General features: G+C 35.8%; 1 non-coding gene across 1 annotated transcript; it reads right to left on the bottom strand.

Moving 5' to 3' along the window:
* Positions 1–2,014: 2,014 nt before the first annotated feature.
* Positions 2,015–2,118, bottom strand: LOC125996769 (U6 spliceosomal RNA). The gene has a single exon (XR_007491450.1). It is a non-coding gene; the product is annotated as a U6 spliceosomal RNA (small nuclear RNA).
* Positions 2,119–6,972: the final 4,854 nt, after the last annotated feature.

Below are 6,972 nucleotides of genomic sequence, written 5' to 3'. Positions count from 1 at the left end.
GTCAGAGAGGAAGTCTATGACAGTAGAACCTTTGAACCTTTGCTTGTTGTGTTTGGCTCACTGTGGTACATACAGTTGTAGCACAGGAACGTTCTGCCTGATACAGCAAATATAGGCCTAAACGTACGTTTTAAGTGCAAAATTAGGGGGTCGTCTTATACGCCGGAAAATACAGTATACCATTTTTACTCTTCAAGTTTATTAACCAGGCTGAAGAAATAGCATAGAGGTAGGACTTTTGCCTTACATGCAGAAAAACAATGGTTCAATTTCCAGCATCCCATATGGTTCCCGGAGCCTACCAGGAGTGATTTCTGATCATAGAGCCAGGAGGAACCTCTGAGCACTGCCAGGTGTGACCCAAAAACAAAAACAAAAACAAAACAAAACAAAACAAAAGTTTATTAGCCCACTGAGATATTTTTTTTTTTACTATAAGCTCCACCAAGCATACCACCAGAAGTTCCTCCAAATACTGTGTAGGAAAAGCTGTGCCATTTTTTTTTGGGGGGGGGGGTCACACCGGCAGTGCTCAGGGGTTACTCCTGGCTCTATGCTCAGAAATCGCTCCTGGCAGGCTCGGGGGACCATATGGGGTGCCGGGATTTGAACCACCGTCCTTCTGCATCTAAGGCAAATGCCTTTCCGCTGTGCTCTCTCTCCGGCCCCAAAAGCTGTGTCATTTAAGACACTCTCCTAAGACATTCTGAGTAAGTTTTCCTGGGTGAAAATTTAACTATAGCAGGGATGCAAAAACTTTCCTAAATATTAGAATGACATTTAAGCTCTAACTTATATCATACATAAAAATTAACTCAAAATGATTAAGATTTAATATAAAAACTGTACAACTCCTAGGTGAATGGAGGGCTTCCTCATAGTACTTTTGGCAATTATTTCAGATCGTGACTCCAAGAACAAAAATAAATACATGTGTTTCATTAAACTAAAAACTTCTGAACCCCAAAAGAAATAGCCCAACAGTCAAAAGTAAAATCACATTGGGAGAAAATATTTGCAAACCATGTACTGGTAGGGGGTCTCTTTCTGAAATATATTAAAAATTCTCACAACTCTGAAATAAAAACTAGTAACCAAAAATTTTTAAGGGTGATAGAGTTGGATAAATATTTCTGCAAAGACCACATAGAAATGGCCAAGAGAAATAGAAAACAATGCTCTGCATGACTAGTCATCAGGAAAATGAAAATCAAACTTACAGTGAGCTAGTACTTCACACCTGTTAGGATGACCATTGCCATAAAATAAAGAGCACAAGTACAGTGAGATTTAAAAAAATGGGGGAGAAAGAAACCCTTGTACAATATTGTGTATAAGTCAGTTACAGCTATTGTAACCCAAATATCAAGAGCTGGAGAGATAGCTCAGTGGCCTATGGGTAGCTCAATCAATGCATGTGGGAGGCCTGGATTCAATCCCAGGCACTGCTAGGTACCCAAATTCTCTTGGGATGAACTCCTGACTCAGAAGAGCCAGTTATAGCCCCTAAATTCCCCTGGGTGTGCTTCCAAGAAACAAACAAAAGATAAAAGGAATAAAAATTCCTTTAAAAATGAAAATTTAAAAAGCCATATGATATGGCAATCCCACTTCTGTGTTTCATCCAAAATAATTAAAGTATTAATCTCAAGGAGACAATAACACTCCAGTGTTCACCCTAGAACTCTTGACACTAGCCACGATGTGGAAACAACCTAAGTGGCCATTGACATAAGAATGGAAAACCAAAACTTGCTATATATTTAGAATGGAAAGTTATTCAAATTTATAAAGCAATAAAATTCTGCAATGTATGACAAGGTCAGTAAACTTTTAGATTATGTTAAGTGAAATAAGTCAGTCAGTCACAGAAAAATAATACATCAATACCACTTATAAAAGGTATCTAAATAGTTGCATTAACTATAAAACAAACTATTAGTGACTGCCAGGGGTTTCAGGGAGGGGGGAAATATCAAAATTTCTAATTAAGGGGCATAAATTTTATTTGTGCAAGATAAAATACATTTTCTTTTTGCGTGCCATCCTTACACAGGGGCCATGCTAATCATCTCTGTATCGTTCCAATTTTAGTATACATGCTGCTGAAGGGAGCATGATAAATATTTTCATTTTTGTTTGTTTGTTTGTTTTTGGGCCACATCCGGTGACACTCAGGGGTTACTCCTGGCTGAGAGTTCAGAAATTGTTCCTGGCTTGGGGAACCATCTGGGATGTTGGGGATAGAACCCAGGTCTGTCCTGGGTCAGCCGCGTGCAAAGTAAAACGCCCTACCGCTGTGCTACTGCTCCAGCCCCAAATAAATAAATTTTCGAGACTTGCTACGTATAGTCAATATGCTGCAAACTATAAAGTGAAAAAAATAGTTAAAAGAATAATTCTCCTTTTAAATGTTATTTCCTAAATAAAAATGAAATTATAGCAATTAAATATAAATGAGCAATGAAAGAGATTAAACTTTTAATTCTTATTTTTATATCTCTTCTTTATATGTCAAAATTATACCACTACACCACTATACTAAAATTACTAAAATTAAAATTTTGATATTTAGGACTAGCAAGAACACAGAGCAACTGGATCTCTCATACATCATTCTAAGAATACACAATATTATCTCTACTGTGAATGGATTTGACAACTTGCTGGAACATTTAGAATACATTGCAGGATTTACATATTTGAGTATTCACTTTAGAGAAATGAAACCTAGACTCTGGAGATATAGAACAGTGGACCACTGACTCAGTGGTCTTCCAAGCACTGACTATAGTGATACCTGAGATTAGAGTCAGGAGTAACCTTGAGCATAATTGGGTGTGCAAAAAAAAAAAAAAAAAAAAAAAACCTTAAAAAAAGAAAAAAGAGAAATGAAGTCTATTTCTGTACAATAACTTGTTCATAGATTAGTATTGCACTGCTTCCTATAGTAGCTCCAAATAGGAGACACTGCAACTCTTTTCCAATGAAGGAAAGATTAAATAAGCTATGATGAGGGGCCAGAGAGGTGGTGCTAGAGGTAAGGTGTCTGCCTTGGAACGCTAGCGTAGGACAGACCGTGGTTTGATCCCCTGGCGTCCCATATGGTCCCCCCAAGCCAGGAGCGACTTCTGAGCGCATAGCCAGGAGTAACCCCCTGAGCGTCAAATGGGTGTAGCCCAAAAACCAAAAAACCACCACCACCACCAACAACAACAACAAAAATAAGCTATGATACATGTTCTACCATAGAGTATGCCTCAGAGGTAAAAAAAAAAATTATATACATGGAATGATTTTGTTAGATCTCAAGGGATGCTGCAGAGTTGGAGAGAAAAGACCAATCTCAGGTTTTACATGTATAATTCCATCTATGGAGATGTCCCTAAATGACAACACTATGATCATAAAGAACAGTTGATAGAACTTAAAGTGGGGCTAATGAAGGAAGCACTATAAAGGGTGGCAGCAGAGAATTTCTCTGTGGGAACAAAGCAGTTACATATTCTGGTTATGAAGGTGGTTACATAAATATATACATGATCAATTTCTGTGTACCACCTATATACATACACACATAAACACAAACATACAGTGCATGTGATGAGATCTAAGCTGAAATCACCAAACTTTGTAAGTTGCCCATCAAGGTGGCAGATGGGGGTGAGTTGGGAGAGGGAGATGATAAAGTATGTGAATATTGGTGTTGGGAGTTGACACTAATGCTGGGATTGGTGTTGAAATATTATGTCTAAAACTCAACTATCAATAACTTTGTAAATTACAATCTTTAAATTTAAGTGCATGTGAAAACTGGTGTGAACTAAACAATGTATTTTATTAATAATATTTTACGAATGTCCACTTTCTGGTTTTGCTAATACCTCTATTTACATAAAACTTTATCATTGGAGGAAGTTGGGCAAAAGATGATAAAAATTTTTAGTTCAATCTGTTATATGAGTGTGGAGAGAGAGATGGGTAAAGGAGGAAAGGGTGCTGGGGATTGAATCAAGTCTCATGCATACAAGTCAAATATTGCAAATATTGAGCTATATCTTTTTTCTTTTATTCTACAAAAATGTATATATTTTTGAAATATATATTTCAAATTATTTCAAATAAAAATAATTAACAGGAAGAAAGTCAAAAGAATTATTCTATGTTGGTGCTGTATAGATGAGCCAGGTATGCTCTATTCTCTAATTTGAATTTATTTTAAGAGCTGTGCAACTTCTGAGAAACCATAATCTATGTGTGTGCCTCAGTTTCTCCAGTGGAAGAACAAAAGTAAAGTCAGTAGCTATATAATACGATTTAGCATATAGAATGAACAGTATGAAGTGCTTTTATAAGCTAACTTTTCTCCTTTCATTCCTTACTGCATGAGATTTCCTGTTTGGTGTTTTGTTATAGAAGTAGATTGATGAAAAGAAAACAATGTTAGTAAAGAAGAAATAATTTTATTTTATGAGGGGAGGAATTCCATGAAGGGACACATGCACTCTGACTTCTACAGGTGTGAGGTCTGCAAGCAGCCACAAGACTTACCTCAAGAAGAAAATAATTGCTGCCAATACTTCCAAGGTAGTCCAGTCTGAGCTGATACTTATGTGGCAGTCTCAGAAACAAGAGAGGCAGATTCCCCCTCCAGCATGAACTACCACAACCCATCGCCAACACCAACACCCACCAACAGAAAGGACCCAGCTCTGCAACTGAAATTATATATGAGCAGCTAAATCCTCTCAGGTGAGATAATACTACATGGCTGAAATCTTTTGGTATTTTCTTTTGAAATAGTCTAGAGTCAAGCCCTCCTGAAGAACACACCTCACCACTGGAAAGAAAGAAAGAAAGGACAGAAAGAAAGAAAAGAAGAAAGAAAGAAAGAAAAGAAAGAAAGAAAGAGAAAGAAGAAAGAAAGAAAGAAAGAAAGAAAGAAAGAAAGAAGGAAAGAAAGAAAGAAGAAAAGAAAGAAAGAAAGAAGAAGAAGAAAGAAAGAAGAAAGAAAGAAAGAAAGAAAGAAAGAAGAAAGAAAGAAAGAATAAGAAAGAAAGAGAAAGAAAGAAAGAAAGAAAGAAAAGAAGAGAAAGAAAGAAAAAAAGAAAGAAAGAGAGAGAGAAAAAGAAGGAAGGAGGAAGGAATGGAAGGAAGAAAGAAAGAAAGAAAGAAAGAAGAGAAAGAAAGAAGGACAGAAAGAAAGAAAGAAAGAAAGAAAAGGAAGGAAGGGGGAGGGAGGAAGAAGGGAGAGAGGAAGGAAGAAAGAGAGAAAGAAAGAATAAAGAAAGAAAGAGAGAAGAGAGAAAGAAAGAGAAAGAAAGAAAGAAAGAGAGCGAGAGAAAGAAAGAAAGAAAGAGAGAGAAGAAAGAAAGAAGAAAAGAAAGAAGAAAGAAAGAGAGAGAAAGAAAAAGGAAGGAAGGAAGGAAAGAAAAAGAGAAAGGAAGGAAGGAAGGAAGAAGAAAGGAAGGAGGAAGGAAGGAAGGAAAAAGAAAAAATACGGAAAAAGAAAAATGCCAGCTGTGCCACCATGCTCCAGAAAAAAAAATTATTGCAGATACTTCCCAGGCAATGTGGTTTGCTAATAGTTCTTTTGCAGTCTCAGAAGAGAGAGGGGCAGATTATCCTTCCTGCATACAACAGCCTAATGCCATCCCCAACACCCTCCAACAGAATCCAGCTTGAAGTTGTGAAAAGTGATAACTCACATCATTTTTTCCAAGGAATGCTTTAGCTATTCATGTAGATTTATTGTTTCATATGAATTTCAGAAGTGTTTGATCTATTTCATTGTAAAACATCATGCATATCTTTATAGGGATTGCATTGAATCTGTACAACACTTTGAGAAGTATTGTCATTTTAATGATGTTAATCTTCCCAATCCTTGAGAAGGTGTTTCCATTTGCTTGTGTCCTTTTATTCCTTGGAACAATGTTTTGTAGTTTTCTTTGTATAGGTCATTCACTTCTTTAGTTAACTCCAAGGTACTTAATTTTCTGAGGCACAATTGTCAATGATATTTTTTAAAAATATTTCACTCTTCTCTTTCATTATGTGTATGTAGATAATCCATACATTTTTGCACATTAGTTTTGTAGCCTGTCACTTTACTATAAAAATCTATTGTTTCTAGAAGTGTTTCTAGAAGTCTTTAGGATTTTCTAAATATAGTATCATGTCATCTGCAAAAAGTGAGAGTTTGACTTTTTCCTTTCTTATCTGAATGCCCTTAACATCTTCTTCTTGCCTAAGTGGAATGGCACATACTTCCAGTACAGTATTGAAAAGAAGTGAAGAGAGTGTACAACCTTGTCTTGAGTCAGACACTAGAGAAAAGACTTAGTTTTTGCCCATTGAGTATCATGTTTGCACTAGCTGTGGCAAATCGATTTGACTATTTTGAGTTTTTAACTATAGTAAAGTATATATTTAACTATAATACAGTTTTTTCAATGTCTTTCTTGTTGAGAGTTTTTATCATAAATTAATATTAAACTTGTCAAATGCTTTCTCTGCATCTATCACTATGATTGTGTGATTTTTACCTTTTCTTTTATTGATATAGAGATATATTGATTGATTTATATATGTTAAACTGTTCTTGCCTCTCTTGGATAAATCTTATAAAGCAGCAGATATTAAAACAGCATAGTACTAGAATAAATATAGACTTTCCTCTCAGAGGGATAAATTTGAGTATTTTAAGACTGACCCTCAGGTATGTGAACAATTAATCTTTGATAAAGAAGCAAGAAATGCGAAGTGAAGGAAGAAAGCCTCTTCAACAAGTGATGTTGGAAAAAATTTGATTAGCTACATGCAAATGTGAACTCAGTCCTCTCTTTAGTACCATGCACAAAGGTCAAATCAAAATGGATTAAAGACATTTTCATGTCATATCTGAAACCATAAGGTACATAGAGGAAATGTAGGCATAACATGTAGGCATAACACTCCATGACATTGAAG

Source organism: Suncus etruscus, chromosome 18, assembly GCF_024139225.1.
Source record: "Suncus etruscus isolate mSunEtr1 chromosome 18, mSunEtr1.pri.cur, whole genome shotgun sequence".
Classification (NCBI taxonomy): Eukaryota; Metazoa; Chordata; class Mammalia; order Eulipotyphla; family Soricidae; genus Suncus; species Suncus etruscus.
This window is presented reverse-complemented; position numbering and strand designations above follow the sequence as displayed.